This window comes from Siphateles boraxobius, unplaced genomic scaffold (genome assembly GCF_051911475.1).
Source record: "Siphateles boraxobius isolate OS27281-9 unplaced genomic scaffold, OSU_SipBor_1 19, whole genome shotgun sequence".
In the NCBI taxonomy this organism is placed as follows: Eukaryota; Metazoa; Chordata; class Actinopteri; order Cypriniformes; family Leuciscidae; genus Siphateles; species Siphateles boraxobius.
The window spans coordinates 90448-107910 of NW_027508799.1; the positions used below are offsets into that span (position 1 = coordinate 90448).

At 44.0% G+C, this 17463-nt stretch overlaps 7 non-coding genes across 7 annotated transcripts; all 7 read left to right on the forward strand.

Moving 5' to 3' along the window:
• Positions 1–1024: 1024 nt before the first annotated feature.
• trnap-agg (transfer RNA proline (anticodon AGG)) lies at positions 1025–1096 on the forward strand. The gene has a single exon. It is a non-coding gene; the product is annotated as a tRNA-Pro (tRNA).
• An 88-nt stretch (positions 1097–1184) lies between these two features.
• On the forward strand, positions 1185–1258 carry trnai-aau (transfer RNA isoleucine (anticodon AAU)). Its single transcript has one exon. It is a non-coding gene; the product is annotated as a tRNA-Ile (tRNA).
• Positions 1259–2021: 763 nt separating this feature from the next.
• Positions 2022–2093, forward strand: trnaq-uug (transfer RNA glutamine (anticodon UUG)). The gene has a single exon. It is a non-coding gene; the product is annotated as a tRNA-Gln (tRNA).
• Positions 2094–2858: 765 nt separating this feature from the next.
• trnap-agg (transfer RNA proline (anticodon AGG)) lies at positions 2859–2930 on the forward strand. The gene has a single exon. It is a non-coding gene; the product is annotated as a tRNA-Pro (tRNA).
• A 9079-nt stretch (positions 2931–12009) lies between these two features.
• Positions 12010–12083, forward strand: trnai-aau (transfer RNA isoleucine (anticodon AAU)). Its single transcript has one exon. It is a non-coding gene; the product is annotated as a tRNA-Ile (tRNA).
• Positions 12084–12307: 224 nt separating this feature from the next.
• Positions 12308–12379, forward strand: trnaq-uug (transfer RNA glutamine (anticodon UUG)). The gene has a single exon. It is a non-coding gene; the product is annotated as a tRNA-Gln (tRNA).
• Positions 12380–15566: 3187 nt separating this feature from the next.
• Positions 15567–15639, forward strand: trnaf-gaa (transfer RNA phenylalanine (anticodon GAA)). Its single transcript has one exon. It is a non-coding gene; the product is annotated as a tRNA-Phe (tRNA).
• The last annotated feature ends 1824 nt before the right edge of the window (positions 15640–17463 follow it).

Below are 17463 nucleotides of genomic sequence, written 5' to 3' on the forward strand. Positions count from 1 at the left end.
AGGAGGCCAATAGGAGGAAGATCGTGTTGGCAGGGAGGGCCAGGTGTAAAGAGGAGGTCTTGGCTGAGGCCACTGCCTTTGTGAGGCAGAATGGAGGGAATCCTGGAGACCAGTTCCTGGTTCTGGCTCACTGCAAGATCCAGTTTGGGAAACACCAGGGTCAGAGGTTCCTGTGGCTGCTGAAGAACTCACTGTCGTATGCCTGCTATCTGGTCAGCAGCATTTTGGGGGAGGAGGAGAGGGACAACCCGCTGTCGGACAACAAACACCTGTTCCTCAGATACACCTCGCAGATCAGGGAGGTAGGCGAGGCTGTAGAAGTGTATCAGAAAAAAACAGGCCATGCTGCAGGATGCCCACAGGACAGGAGACTCTTGGTGTCTGATGGTGGAGTTTGAGGATTTTAAGGGTAGGTCAATAAAGGAGGTGTATGAGGACCCAAGCAAGGAGGCCCAGGCTCTCATCACCTACCTGAAGAAGGCAAAGGCCGGGCCTAACACCAATATGGCCCTTTTCAAAGCATACGTGCTGAAGAGGCAGGCTCCAGCCCACGTGCCCACCGGGCTCCTCTGCAGTCCCACCGGACTCCTCTGCAGTCTCCTCCTCTGCACCCTGCCCAGCCTCCTCTGCAGTCTCCTCCTGTGCACCCTGCCCAGCCTCCTCTTCAGTCTCCTCCTCTGCGCCCTGCCCAGCCTCCTCTGCAGTCTCCTCCTCTGCGCCCTGCTCAGCCTCCTCTGCAGTCTCCTCCACAGCCTTCTGTCCAGCCAAGTGCTGCCTCTGCTCCTGCAACATCAACTGGGTCCAGTGTTGCAGACCAGGCTCCTGTAAGTAAGCTTCTCATTATTCGTGTGCAGGTCCTGCAGCGTGATTTCCAATGACCACAAAAAAAGAGGCCCCATTTCCTCTGTGCTGGAAACTTTGCACCGGCTACCTTTTAATTGTTGATTTAATAAGAAAATTGCGCTTTAAGCAATGGAAGCTGAAATGTTTGCGGCCCGACAGCAGCACGGAGGATGTATGTTTTGGCTCGTTGGTCTAGGGGTATGATTCTCGCTTAGGGTGCGAGAGGTCCCGGGTTCAAATCCCGGACGAGCCCATTATTAGGCTTTGCTTTTAATCTCTTCAGCCTGATTAGGGCAACCAGGATATTTCTGAGCAATTGGGGATAAAATGTGCCAGAGAGAGGCCGGTTAGCTCAGTTGGTTAGAGCGTGGTGCTAATAACGCCACGGTCGCGGGTTCGATCCCCGTACGGGCCACTCATTTTCTCTCTGTGACCTTCGTTCTGCTCTTCTCGAAAATGACGGGCGGTCTCCCATACATCCATGCTGGCTAAACCACACAAGTACCTGGCCGAAATAGCTCAGTTGGGAGAGCGTTAGACTGAAGATTTAAAGGTCCCGGTTTTTGGCAGAGGAACAACCTCCGCCTCTTTTAGTCTACCTTATTCCACCTCTCAGACAGCCAGTTAGCAGGGTGTTTTGGTTCCATGGTGTAATAGTTAGCACTCTGGGCTTTGAATCCAGCGATTCGAGTTCAAATCTCGGTGGAACCTTTTTAGGATCTTTGCGGAAGGGAGGGGAAAAACAGAGGTGATGCGCAACTGCTGACGTGGCGGTGAAATTGGCACTCTCAAACCGAGTCGGAATTGGGGAAACATGGGCTTAAAAGACAAAGGCTTCTTTTGCTCCTTGCTATCGCGCTTCTGAATGACTTAAATCTCTGCACCACATGGGAAAAGTTGACACACGCCGAGGTTCCATGGTGTAAGGGTTCGCACTCTGGGCTCTGAATCCAGTGATCCGAATTCAAATCTCGGTGGGACCTTCATTTGCCAGGCTAAACAGCACAAGTACCTGGCTGAAATAGCTCAGTTGGGAGAGTGTTAGACTGAAGATCTAAAGGTCCCTGGTTCAATCTCGGGTTTCGGCAGAGGAACCACTCCCACCTCCTTTAGGCTACCTGATTCCACCTAGCCTCATCGCTATCTGCCTCTCAGACAGACAACTGGGAGGGTGTGTTGGTTCCATGGTGTAATGGTTAGCACTCTGGGCTTTGAATCCAGCGATCCGAGTTCAAATCTCGGTAGAACCTTTTTTGGTTCTTCGCGGAAGGGAGGGAAAAAACAGAGGTGATGCGCAACTGCTGACGTGGCGGTGAAATTGGCACTCTCAAACCGAGTCGGAATTGGGGAAACATAGGGTGCTTCTCAATATCCCTCCTCGTCTCCTCGTTCCTCTGTCCTCCATCCTATGACCCGGAAACCGATCGAGCTCAGCCATCTTGAAGGACATCTCAATTCTCTAATTGCACCGCGAGGAGGCGAGGATCGAGGAGTGAGGAGGCTTTCAACCCCTGTCCTTTTGCACCAGGACTATCCTCACTACAGCCACCCACAGGACTGCAGCGCCCTGCCCAGCCTCCTCTGCAGTCTCCTCCTCTGCACCCTGCCCAGCCTCCTCTGCAGTCTCCTCCTGTGCACCCTGTCCAGCCTCCTCTGCAGTCTCCTCCTCTGCGCCCTGCCCAGCCTCCTCTGCAGTCTCCTCCTCTGCGCCCTGCTCAGCCTCCTCTGCAGTCTCCTCCACAGCCTTCTGTCCAGCCAAGTGCTGCCTCTGCTCCTGCAACATCAACTGGGTCCAGTGTTGCAGACCAGGCTCCTGTAAGTAAGCTTCTCATTATTCGTGTGCAGGTCCTGCAGCGTGATTTCCAATGACCACAAAAAAAGAGGCCCCATTTCCTCTGTGCTGGAAACTTTGCACCGGCTACCTTTTAATTGTTGATTTAATAAGAAAATTGCGCTTTAAGCCATGGAAGCTGAAATGTTTGCGGCCCGACAGCAGCACGGAGGATGTATGTTTCGGCTCGTTGGTCTAGGGGTATGATTCTCGCTTAGGGTGCGAGAGGTCCCGGGTTCAAATCCCGGACGAGCCCATTATTAGGCTTTGCTTTTAATCTCTTCAGCCTGATTAGGGTGTAGGATTACAAATTTTATTTTAAATGTATAATTGAGCTTCCAATACAATAGCATAGAAACTGAGAAAGTTTATTAGTGTGAATTTTGTATCTAAGGTAAATGATGTCACAAACCTGCCTGTTCCTGTCTGTCCAGCTCTCTATTGTAAGTTAAATTGGTCAGAGCACTGAGACTATCACCTTTTGTCTTTATGCACTGCCTGGCCATTAAGATAATGTGAAGGTATCGGTGAAGAGTCTGGCTGATTGGATTAGGATATTTACATTACACTGTTATGCTGATTGGATTAGGATTGGTAACACTCTCAGTCTAGGGCACATCCTTAACCCAGATGCCTCATTTGCATGCTTTTGTTTCCACCTTTATGTAACTCCTCCTCTTGAAATGTATATAAACTACAATGTAAAGTTCCCTTAGTTAGACTTGATTGAGATGACTACAGCAACGAAATAAAGAACTTATACCTCAACAATCTCCTGGTCTGCAACTCTATCTTTTCTACACTTGAGAAGAAGAAGTTCACAACAGATGGTGCCGTGACCCGGATGGAGAAACTGAAACTCAACAAAGAATGAACTTTTGAAACTTCAAAGCTCAAAGATCTCAACAAAGATCTTACTTTCCAGTTCCAGACTGAATCTTTTGAATCCAGAAAGATCTCAACAAAGCTGCCTGAGTTCGCGAACTGAATCTCAACAAAGATCTCAACAAAGCTGACTGTGTTCCAGAACTGAATCTCAACAAAGATCTCAACAAAGCTGACTGTGTTCCAGAACTGAATCTCAACAAAGATCTCAACAAAGCTAACTGAGTTCCAGAACCAAGCTCAACAAAGATCTCTGACTGAGTTTCCAGACGGAATTTTTTCCATACAACAATAATTTGGTGAGTTTCACTCCATTCAAAGAACCGTTGAAAAACCAGTAAAAATTATCCTCTGTGCCGTCAGAGAAAGAGTTATCAGACAGCTGTAGTGTTTGATTACCCAAAGTTATCCTTTAGAAGTTGTCTTTTAAAGATTAAAATATATCCTCTGTTCAGGCAGGGACGTTTTTAACATCACATGTTAAAAAGATATCCTCTGTGTCAGGCAGGGAAGATTAGTAGTATTTTGCTAATTATTTGTTTTGTTGTTTGTTACCTTGTGGTGTTACCCTCTAAAAAAATTCTTTTAGAGAAGAGAGTTTGATCCTCTGAATAGTCAGGGAAGTTGTTGGTATCCTCTGTGCAGACAGGGAAGATTTTAGCATTCAAGTTAAAATATTGTTAGCCTCTGTGCAAGCAGAGAAGAGGTAGTCTTACAGGCTATTTATTTTGGTTACCCTTTTAAAAGTTTTTCTTTTAGAGAGGAAAGTTTGATCCTCTGTTTCAGGCAGGGAAGAGTTAGCAATACATGCTAGTAATTTTGTTTTATCCTCTAAAAAGTTAGGAAGGTGAAAGATCCTTTCCGTTTCTTTCAGGGAAGATTAGCGTAACGTGCTAATATTTTGTGTTTCATCCTCTGTTTCTGGCAGGGAAGTTAAATGTGATGTGTTGGTAACAAGGAAGGTTTATCAACAGTTTGATCTGTGACATAAGTGTAGACTCTTTTGATCAGAGAAGTTTTAGTGTTTTTGATTGTGTGATAAAGAAATCCACAAAATGGTTAGAACGAATGCTAGGCTGGTTCCAACAACTGAAAAATTTGGTCTTGCGACTCCTTTGTGGTCAGATAGTGAATTTAAAACACTGTTAGGAGAACAAATGAACCTAATAGTCACTGAGAAAGTTAGAAAAGAACTAACGCAGAAATATGAGATTCATCCAGACAAAACTTGGTCGGTAGATGAGTGTAAAAAAGTACTAGGAGCAAGTATTCGCAAGAACAATGTGAAAGGCATAATATGTTGCCATAGAGAATTTGGTTTAGCACTAGCTACAGAACAGTCTAAACGCAACTCAGAGCTAGAGAAACAGATTAATGAGCTCCGGGCTAAAGTTTCCTCTTTAACCAAGAAATTGAACCGCAACAAAGATGCAGAAAAAACTGATGGGGAAGAAGTAAGTCAGCCTGATAACATTTACCCTGATTTACGAACGTTCTTTGAAACAGATGTAGCCGTCCAATCAGTCACTGATAAGCCTGTTAATTCAGTTTATGTGTGTGGAGCTAGAAAAAGATCACAGGGAATTGAGGAAAATGAAAGTGTTTCTACCCACCCTTCTGTAGTCCGAATACAAACTGTCGCAAAAGCCCTTGGACCTAAGGATATAGAACGACTCTCTGAGAGTTTACCCTCACCACGTAAACAGTTTTCTGAATTTAGAAGGGCATTGATCAGCAAAATTCGTCTATATGACATGTCGTTAACAGAAGTCACACAGTTAATGTCACAAATTTTAACTGATTCTGAATTCAACAGTTTTGAATCTGCAGTGACTTCTGAACTACAACATGCCAGTAGAGGCGATATGAGAGAAGGTGTTTTGAAAATCCTAAAGACTATCTTAGGACCCAAAATAGACTGGTCTAGAGTTACTAGCTGTGTACAAAAGAAAGAAGAAACGGTAAATGAATATACTGAACGGTTTTGTCAGTCAGCCATAACTTACAGTGGAATAGTGGATGATTCCGAAAGTGTGCTCGATGACAAAGGACCACTAATTCGTATCTGGTCAGATGGCCTTGTAGCCGAATACAGAAGAGCTTTGCCATTCCTAGATCTAACTTGGTCTAACAGAACTCTCAGAAGTAACGTTGACAGGTTAGCTGCATGGGAAAGAGATGCTGATGTTAAAACCAAAGTGAGAGTAGCAGCAGCAGCTACATTTAGCACAGCAAAACAAGAAAACAGGTGGTCTAAAAAAGAAGGGAGCTGCCACTATTGTGGAAGATTAGGACATTGGGAGAAAGAGTGTAGGAAGAAATTGCAAGATACAAAAAGAAATGCTATGCATAATTCTGCTCCTTCTCAGCCTGCTTACAACCCGGAAGCAGTTCCGCAAGTGTCCACTGAAACTTTAGGACAGCTTGTTCAGGCTCTTTTAAGAGCACAAAAAGACCAGGAAAAAAACTAATTGTTGGGGCTGTGAGTAGCTACCTTACCCCTGTAATACATCATAATGACACAAGAATTTTTGTGAAAGGTAGCATACAAGAGAAAGAAATTGATTTTTTGCTTGATACAGGTGCAGAAATTACCATAATTCCTACAAAATTGGCTAAAGGTTTAGACATTCCGTACAAGAAAACCAAATTTTCTTTAACTGGCGTAATAGGTGAAGATTCTGATTTGTATGAAACCCCGCCCATAGATGTACAATTTGGCCCAAAAACTCTGACTACAAAATTGTTATGTGCTCCATTAAATACAGGTGCAATTTTAGGCATGGATCTCCTGAGACAAATACATCTAACTTTAGACGTGTCCTCAGAATCTGCTAGCATTCAAATTTCCTCAGCACAAGTTTCTACCAATAATGTAATCCCTCCAGAGTATGCTTTGTTACAGAATCATCCAATTTGGGCTAAAGACAAGGATGATTGTGGTTTGTTGACAGGGGTAGAACCAATAAAATTGACGGGGACTCCACCTCCGGTCACCAAACAATATCCGATCAATAAGGAAGCTATACAGGGGATCAAACCTATTGTAGAAAAGTTGCTGACGCAAGGAGTGCTAGTTAAAACCAACAGTCCCTGTAACTCACCCATTTGGCCCATCAAGAAATCCAATGGGACATGGAGACTTACAATAGACTACAGAGTAGCCAATAAAAATATTGATAAAATCACCCCTCTAGTGGCAGATCCTTCCACAATTTGTAATGGCATACCATTAGAGAGTAAGATTTTTTCAGTAATTGATATGTCTAATGGATTCTTTTCTGTACCGTTGCACTCTGACAGCCAGCCATGGTTAGCTTTCACAGTTGACTATGAGCAATACCAGTGGACACGTTTGCCACAGGGATTTCAAAACTCCCCAACCATATACCATCAGGCTGTCAGACGTGATTTGTGTGACCCAGAATGTCCGGTAAAACAGTCCACTATGATCCAATATGTCGATGATATTTTGATTTCCTCAACAGATCACGAGGTACATCAAACTGAATTGGCATCATTGTTGGACTATTTGCATAAGAAAGGACACAAATGCAGCTTTCACAAAGCTCAAATTGCTAAAAAGCAAGTCACATTTCTGGGTCAAACAATTGGTGCAGGAAATAGATCCATTACACAGGATCGAGCGGCTTCAGTCAAAGCCATACCCCCGCCTACTACCATTAAAACACTCCGATCATTTTTAGGAACAGCAGGTTACTGTAGACCTTGGATTGAAGACTATGCCTCAATTGCACAGCCGCTCTATGACTTGTTGAAAGGCCATGGTAAAGATTCTGATACTGTTTGTATGGAAGAATGTCACCTCAAAGCGTTCAATGATTTGAAGAGAGCACTATGTCAAGCACCAGCATTAGGAATTGCCCAAACTGATAGAGCATTTGTGCTTTATGTCCATGAACATTTAAGCTTCATGACTGCATGTCTAATGCAAGATCATGGGGGCAGTTTACGCCCAATTCATTACTATTCTGGTAAACTTGACATAGTAGCTCAAGGTATGGGCCCATGCCTCAGAGCAGTACAGGCAGTGCATCTAGCGCTTCAGGCTTCATCAGGAATGGTGTTAGGACAGTCTGTAAACGTAAGATGTCCGCATGCAGTGTCCGCATTAATGAATCAAGCAAAAGTCACTTCTGTCACTTCCTCTCGCTGGGGAAATTGGTTAGCAACTCTCACAGCCCCGAATATTGTCTTACAGCGTGCACCTGTCACGAATCCGTCCTCATGTATGATGTCTGCTATGACTGAAGTTTTGTTAGAGGATGAAGGAGAAATGACACACGATTGTGTTACGCTTACATATACACCTATGAGTGAAATAAAAGAAACTCCCACAGAGAATTCAGAATTTGAGTTGTTTGTTGACGGTTCAGCTCAAGTAATTGAAGGTAACAGACGAGCAGGTTATGCAGTAACGTCCACCACGGAAGTGTTAGCTTCAGGACGTCTTCCAGATCATTTTTCAGCTCAAGCTGCAGAACTAGTAGCCCTAACAAGAGCATGCACGCTAGCTTCAGGATCAGTTGCTAATATCTACACAGATTCCAGATATGCTTTTGGGGTAATTCATGATTTTGGTGTCATTTGGCAAACCAGACAGTTTCTAACTTCTGCTGGATCCCCCATTAAGCATGCTGAATTAGTGAAAGATCTAATGTTTTCCATGAAACTTCCAAAGAAATTAGCAGTGATCAAAGTGAAAGCACATCTCACAACTAATACTACGGAAGCTAAAGGTAATGCTCTTGCTGATATGGCAGCTAAACAGGCTTGTTTCTATGCAACTGTACAAGTGTGTTCAGGTAGTGCAGCACAGAAGACAATTATGCCTCCTGAATCAATAATTGATCTGTACAAAGACGTTCCTCTGTATGAAGCATGGACATGGTTAGACAAAGGAGCCACAGTGGATTCATCTGGTTGCTGGACCAAAGGGGGAAAGTATGTCGCTCCCGAATCACTGCTGCCATATTTGGCTCAACAAATACACAGTTTAGGTCACAGTGGTCCAGCAACGATGAATCACAGGTTCTCAAATCAGTGGTGGAATCCACAATTCAGAAATGTAGCCACAGAAACAGCCAAGAGGTGTGTTACATGTCAGAAAAATAATGATATACCAGCAGCCACTACACCAGCAGCACATACCCCAGCTCCACCAGGACCATTTCGTCACCTGCAAGTTGATTACATATCATTGCCTCGTTGTAAGGGAAAAACTGATGTTTTGGTAGTAATAGACAAGTTCTCAAGATGGGTAGAAGCTTATCCAACAGGGCGTGCTACAGCTGCACATACTGCTAAATGTCTTGTCACTGATTTCATTCCCAGATGGGGATTACCAGATTGGATTGACTCAGATCAAGGTACACACTTCACAGGACAGATAGTCAAGGAAGTGTCTAGAATGTTGCAGATTAAGTGGAACCTCCACTGCCCCTATAGGCCACAAGCATCAGGACAGGTTGAACGTGCAAACAGAACAATCAAAATCAGGCTAAGCAAAATGCATCAGGAAGGAGTACCATGGGTTGAAGCGTTGCCAGCAGTACTGTGTAGTATGAGAGCATCACCTAACAGAACAGTAGGACTGAGCCCTCATGAGATTATTACTGGACGCCCCATGCAGATGCCAGGTGTGATTGATCTTAGAAATGCTGATGTACACATTACCTCAGATGCCCTGATTGCTTACTGTGAAAACCTAACAAAGGCGGTACAGAGTGCCAGAGGGAGAGTTGAGTCATGTTGGCAGACTTCACCAGAAGGGGGACACACAATCATCCCAGGTCAATGGGTCATGATAAAGTCATTCAGAAATAAGCCATTAGAACCAAAGTGGCATGGGCCACATCAAGTGATGTTGATTACAGCCGCTGCAGTATTGTGTGAGGGAAGGAAAACCTGGACTCATTGTACACACTGTAAGGTTGTTCCCCCACCAACAGGGATAGGTTAGGACACAGAACCAGTGAGGAGCCCCGGGAAGAACCGAATGCAGTAGGCTTCGGGGGTTAACCCTGGGGTGAAGACTTCCCTCATAGGCCCTATCCTAGTCCATCCTTACCTCACTGTTCTTTAGGTGTCAAAGGTTTAAGAAATAGGGAAAGAGGAAATCAACAATAGCAGACTCAGAAAAAGTTCACAATCCTAGTGTTTGAACAAATACTGCTCTACTGTCTTTTTTTTTTTTTTCTTTCTTATTCTGTGCAGACACCACTTGATGACAGTCCGGGACCCATACGCACCAACCTCCTCACCTGCGTATGAAGCCACAACCTCCAGAAAACAACTAGACTCACTGGCGAACCAACTATCACGAAAGAAAAAAAAAAAATACACAACGCAGAGACTCACATACGAAACCTTCAATCATCCATCAACATGATCAAGATTGTCGTTCTACTAAGCATCATGGACATCGCACAAAGTGTGGACTCCAGAAACAACATATTCTTAGAGCTAATGAATATGTCAAGAAATGCCTTGTTTGCTGGAAAGGACGTTTGCATGCCACACGCACCTTCAGTAGGAGCAGGAATCCCCTGGGTGGCACACCCTATCTCCAAATGTGACACGTGTACCTTATTCAATCATCATACCAGTGAATTATACAACAAGGATACATGTCACAATACAACAATTCCTCCAGCTTCTCCGTGTTGCATTCCAGGACTACCATCCTGCAACCTAACTTCAGCTACTCCCATCATGACAGATCTACTCCTGCCAATGATGTTCTATTGGTGCATGGAAAATTATGCTCCAGCATCGACTCCACTGGGGGAAATTCCTCGTGAACGTTGCAGCTTTGTGATTGAAAGAGGAGCAGAATCCCACGTGTACGTTACTACAACAGATAAGAAAGAGGAAAATGACTTAACAGAGTGTTTCTCCAGAAACCCATCCCTACCAAATTTTTTTGAAATAAATCAGTTGTGTATTTTCTCTCCACCAACTGACACTTTTTGGTTATGTGGAACTTCTGTCTACAGCATCCTCCCCAGCCAATTTAACGGAAGGTGCACCCTGGTTTATATTCTACCAGCTATCAGAGAAAATACACACTCCACCCCAAGCTCCCCACAGCTACAAAATTCAGCTCCTACCACTAACAAAGCAGATGGCTGCATTCCAGGACTCACTTGTGCACAAACATGGTGGTCAAGAACTCTTGGAGCATTAATACCATCTTATGGTGTCATGCAAGCCCTTGATCAAGTCAGAAGCTTATCGAATTCTGTACAGAAATTGGCCAATGATACGGCTTGGGCCCTTGGTAACATCACGGACACTCTCGCTTCGCACAAGATAATGATCTTACAGAACAGAGTGGCCTTGGATTACATTCTAGCAACGCAAGGAGGAGCCTGCACCATCATCGGACCTGAGTGCTGCACCGGGTTAATGGATCCAACAGAGAACTTGAACAAAATCCAACAAGACATTCTTGATCTTTCAGCAAAATTACACCAGATGACTGAAGTTAATTTTTCATGGTTCGGAAACTTGATTGGGAAACCCTGGCTGTGGATAAAGGAAATAGCAATTCTGCTGTTATTTCTTCTAATAGCATACTATCTATGCGTCCACAGTATCAAGTGTTTCATTCAACAAATGACTCACGCCCCTCACAAAGAAATGACAGTCCCAAACAGAAAAGACTATTACCCTTAAGAACTTAACGGACCCTAAATTTGCATGTTTGTTTCTGTGTCAGCATGCAATTGCAGAAACAGCAACACAGAAGCATGAGCCTGTAATGATCACAAGTTACAAGAATTTAACTTTTAAGTGTCTAAATTTGTATTTTGTGAGAGTTATTTAGAACTCTCAAAGGGGGAACTGTAGGATTACAAATTTTATTTTAAATGTATAATTGAGCTTCCAATACAATAGCATAGAAACTGAGAAAGTTTATTAGTGTGAATTTTGTATCTAAGGTAAATGATGTCACAAACCTGCCTGTTCCTGTCTGTCCAGCTCTCTATTGTAAGTTAAATTGGTCAGAGCACTGAGACTATCACCTTTTGTCTTTATGCACTGCCTGGCCATTAAGATAATGTGAAGGTATCGGTGAAGAGTCTGGCTGATTGGATTAGGATATTTACATTACACTGTTATGCTGATTGGATTAGGATTGGTAACACTCTCAGTCTAGGGCACATCCTTAACCCAGATGCCTCATTTGCATGCTTTTGTTTCCACCTTTATGTAACTCCTCCTCTTGAAATGTATATAAACTACAATGTAAAGTTCCCTTAGTTAGACTTGATTGAGATGACTACAGCGACGAAATAAAGAACTTATACCTCAACAATCTCCTGGTCTGCAACTCTATCTTTTCTACACTTGAGAAGAAGAAGTTCACAACAAGGGCAACCAGGATATTTCTGAGCAATTGGGGATAAAATGTGCCAGAGAGAGGCCGGTTAGCTCAGTTGGTTAGAGCGTGGTGCTAATAACCCCAAGGTCGCGGGTTCGATCCCCGTACAGGCCACTCATTTTCTCTCTGTGACCTTCGTTCTGCTCTTCTCGAAAATGACGGGCGGTCTCCCATACATCCATGCTGGCTAAACCACACAAGTACCTGGCCGAAATAGCTCAGTTGGGAGAGCGTTAGACTGAAGATTTAAAGGTCCCGGGTTTTGGCAGAGGAACAACCTCCGCCTCTTTTAGTCTACCTTATTCCACCTCTCAGACAGCCAGTTAGCAGGGTGTTTTGGTTCCATGGTGTAATGGTTAGCACTCTGGGCTTTGAATCCAGTGATCCGAGTTCAAATCTCGGTGGAACCTTTTTAGGATCTTTGCGGAAGGGAGGGGAAAAACAGAGGTGATGCGCAACTGCTGACGTGGCGGTGAAATTGGCACTCTCAAACCGAGTCGGAATTGGGGAAACATGGGCTTAAAAGACAAAGGCTTCTTTTGCTCCTTGCTATCGCGCTTCTGGACTGAATGACTTAAATCTCTGCACCTCATGGGAAAAGTTGACACACGCCGAGGTTCCATGGTGTAAGAGTTAGCACTCTGGGCTCTGAATCCAGTGATCCGAATTCAAATCTCGGTGGGACCTTCATTTGCCAGGCTAAACAGCACAAGTACCTGGCTGAAATAGCTCAGTTGGGAGAGTGTTAGACTGGTTCAATCTCGGGTTTCGGCAGAGGAACCACGCCCGCCTCCTTTAGGCTACCTGATTCCACCTAGCCTCATCGCTATCTGGCTCTCAGACAGACAGCTGGGAGGGTGTGTTGGTTCCATGGTGTAATGGTTAGCACTCTGGGCTTTGAATCCAGCGATCCGAGTTCTAATCTCGGTAGAACATTTTTTAGGTTCTTCGCGGAAGGGAGGGAAAAAACAGAGGTGATGCGCAACTGCTGACGTGGCGGTGAAATTGGCACTCTCAAACCGAGTCGGAATTGGGGAAACATAGGGTGCTTCTCAATATCCCTCCTCGTCTCCTCGTTCCTCTGTCCTCCATCCTTTGACCCGGAAACCGATCGAGCTCAGCCATCTTGAAGGACATCTCAATTCTCTAATTGCACCGCGAGGAGGCGAGGATCGAGGAGTGAGGAGGCTTTCAGAGGAGTCATGAGCGAGGATACAAAGGTGTATCCTATGCGGAAGTGTTTTATTGACTAAACGTGACGCACGTATACATTCTCCTCCCCCTTCACATCGGTCACAATCTGTTTTAAGTATACTTTACCTTTGCAGTTTATATAAACCACACATTACACATATTTCAACAGGGTATCTTGCTTTATTATTATTTATTATGAATTTCTTAAATAAACAAACTGCAACAACATGAGGGCAGATCCTTTGAGCGCTGCTGATGACGCTATGAAGTGACGCTCGAGTGATCAAGTATTCCAATGTATAAAAAAAGCTTTCATTCGATTCCTCCATCCTCATTGTTTGTCATTCATTACATTATTTTGAGCACAAGAAGATTTTTACTAAAACCTTTTAAAAAAAAAGTTTAATTCATATATGTTATACTATACTATGTTATACACCAGTATACATATTTATGTTATCTTTTTAAATACTATGTTATACATTTTTAAAAAGACATGAATAGGCAAAAACAAGTGTTTTTTTGTTTCAACAAATGATTCTCAACTATGTTATAAAAGATATACCAAAACGATTTGATATACCATTTTAAGTTTTAGATCTGTTTGATGATCATATTATTATGAATTGTCATAAACGCCTTTATGTTATATTTGGTGTTTCTTAGTAATCTCTGCCACAAAAGCTAAACAAAACAAAACAATTTAAGCATGGCATGATACCAGCAAGATTGTACCAAGAAGTGTTATTTATTTTCTTATTAATTAGTTCATCACACTATTTACAATTTGTACACAAGGCAATTCAAAGTGATTCACAGTTGTATAAAAAACAATAATGCTTATGCTCATAATAATAATAATCATTAATTATTATAATATTATAATAATTAATTACATTAAAAAAATGCTGTAGTAAAATACTTTCAGTTGGAATATGACAGCTATGTAACGTTCTGTTTATGCCTGTGTCCTTTCAGATTATGTATGCATACCCGGTTTTACGAAGAACCTCTGAGGGTCGACTCCTTATGGGGCCAACTGAGGAGGCCAATAGGAGGAAGATCGTGTTGGTAGGGAGGGCCAGGTGTAAAGAGGAGGTCTTGGCTGAGGCCACTGCCTTTGTGAGGCAGAATGGAGGGAATCCTGGAGACCAGTTCCTGGTTCTGGCTCACTGCAAGATCCAGTTTGGGAAACACCAGGGTCAGAGGTTCCTCAGGCTGCTGAAGAACTCACTGTGGTATGCCTGCTATCTGGTCAGCAGCATTTTGGGGGAGGAGGAGAGGGACAACCTGCTGTCGGACAACAAACACCGGTTCCTCAGATACACCTCGCAGATCAGGGAGGTAGGCGAGGCTGTAGAGGTGTATCAGAAAAAAACAGGCCATGCTGCAGGATGCCCACAGGACAGGAGACTCTTGGTGTCTGATGGTGGAGTTTGGGGATTTTAAGGGTAGGTCAATAAAGGAGGTGTATGAGGACCCAAGCAAGGAGGCCCAGGCTCTCATCACCTACCTGAAGAAGGCAAAGGCCGGGCCTAACACCAATATGGCCCTTTTCAAAGCATACGTGCTGAAGAGGCAGGCTCCAGCCCACGTGCCCACCGCCACTGTGCCCACTGCATCTGTCCTCACTGCTGCTGTGCCCACTGCCACTGTGTCTGTTCCTCCTCCACCTACTGCCACTAAGAACAGCCCACTGCTGGCGACCAATGTGAAGGCCCTGTTGGCGCGGGGGAAGCATTTATTTGCTTCACAGCTGGCACAAAAGATTTTGTCTCCAGCCAAACCCTGTAAGTGGGTAAGTTTTTTCTTTTTTCTCCAGCCACTGCAGGCTCGAGAGGCCCTGCTCCTGCCCCGGCTCGTGCTACTGCCCCTGCTCCTGCCCCTTATCCTGCTCCTCCAGCATTGTGGACCCCTGGCCAGGTGTCCCAGTCGCCTGCAGAGCTTCCTGTCCACTGGAAAGAGCAACTCCCATCTTTCCAGCAAGGCTTTCAACCCCTGTCCCTCTGCACCAAGACCATCCTCACTACAGCCACCCACAGGACTCCTGGGACTTTGAATCCAGCGATTCGAGTTAAAATCTCGGTGGAACCTTTTTAGGATCTTTGCGGAAGGGAGGGGAAAAACAGAGGTGATGTGCAACTGCTGACGTGGCGGTGAAATTGGCACTCTCAAACCGAGTCGGAATTGGGGAAACATGGGCTTAAAAAGCAAAGGCTTCTTTTGCTCCTTGCTATCGCGCTTCTGGACTGAATGACTTACATCTCTGCACCCCATGGGAAAAGTTGACACACGCCGAGGTTCCATGGTGTAAGGGTTCGCACTCTGGGCTCTGAATCCAGTGATCCGAATTCAAATCTCGGTGGGACCTTCATTTGCCAGGCTAAACAGCACAAGTACCTGGCCGAAATAGCTCAGTTGGGAGAGTATTAGACTGAAGATCTAAAGGTCCCTGGTTCAATCTCGGGTTTCGGCAGAGGAACCACGCCCGCCTCCTTTAGGCTACCTGATTCCACCTAGCCTCATCGCTATCTGCCTCTCAGACAGACAGCTGGGAGGGTGTGTTGGTTCCATGGTGTAATGGTTAGCACTCTGGGCTAGGTGGCGATCCGAGTTCAAATCTCGGTAGAACCTTTTTAGGTTCTTCGCGGAAGGGAGGGAAAAAACAGAGGTGATGCGCAACTGCTGACGTGGCGGTGAAATTGGCACTCTCAAACCGAGTCGGAATTGGGGAAACATAGGGTGCTTCTCAATATCCCTCCTCGTCTCCTCGTTCCTCTGTCCTCCATCCTATGACCCGGAAACCGATCGAGCTCAGCCATCTTGAAGGACATCTCAATTACCTAATTGCACCGCGAGGAGGCGAGGATCGAGGAGTGAGGAGGCTTTCAGAGGAGTCATGAGCGAGGATACACAGGTGTATCCTATGCGGAAGTGTTTTATTGACTAAACGTGACGCACGTATACATTCTCCTCCCCCTTCACATCGGTCACAATCTGTTTTAAAGTATACTTTACCTTTGCAGTTTATATAAACCACACATTACACATATTTCAACAGGGTATCTTGCTTTATTATTATTTATTATGAATTTCTTAAATAAACAAACTGCAACAACATGAGGGCAGATCCTTTGAGCGCTGCTGATGACGCTATGAAGTGACGCTCGAGTGATCAAGTATTCCAATGTATAAAAAAACTTTCATTCGATTCCTCCATCCTCATTTTTGTCATTCATTACATTATTTTGAGCACAAGAAGATTTTTACTAAAACCTTTAAAAAAAAAGTTTAATTCATATATGTTATACTATACTATGTTATACACCAGTATACATATTTATGTTATCTTTTTAAATACTATGTTATACATATTTAAAAAGACATGAATAGGCAAAAACAAGGGTTTTTTTGTTTCAACAAATGATTCTCAACTATGTTATAAAAGATATACCAAAACGATTTGATATACCATTTTAAGTTTTAGATCTGTTTGATGATCATATTATTATGAATTGTCATAAACGCCTTTATGTTATATTTGGTGTTTCTTAGTAATCTCTGCCACAAAAGCTAAACAAAACAAAACGATTTAAGCATGGCATGATACCAGCAAGATTGTACCAAGAAGTGTTATTTATTTTCTTATTAGTTAGTTCATCACACTATTTACAATTTGTACACAAGGCAATTCAAAGTGATTCACAGTTGTATAAAAAACAATAATGCTTATGCTCATAATAATAATAATCATTAATTATTATAATATTATAATAATTAATTACATAAAAAAAATGCTGTAGTAAAATACTTTCAGTTGGAATATGACAGCTATGTAACGTTCTGTTTATGCCTGTGTCCTTTCAGATTATGTATGCATACCCGGTTTTACGAAGAACCTCTGAGGGTCGACTCCTTATGGGGCCAACTGAGGAGGCCAATAGGAGGAAGATCGTGTTGGCAGGGAGGGCCAGGTGTAAAGAGGAGGTCCTGGCTGAGGCCACTGCCTTTGTGAGGCAGAATGGAGGGAATCCTGGAGACCAGTTCCTGGTTCTGGCTCACTGCAAGATCCAGATTGGGAAACACCAGGGTCAGAGGTTCCTGTGGCTGCTGAAGAACTCACTGTGGTATGCCTGCTATCTGGTCAGCAGCGTTTTGGGGGAGGAGGAGAGGGACAACCCGCTGTCGGACAACAAACACCTGTTCCTCAGATACACCTCGCAGATCAGGGAGGTAGGCGAGGCTGTAGAGGTGTATCAGAAAAAAACAGGTCATGCTGCAGGAGGCCCAGAGGACAGGA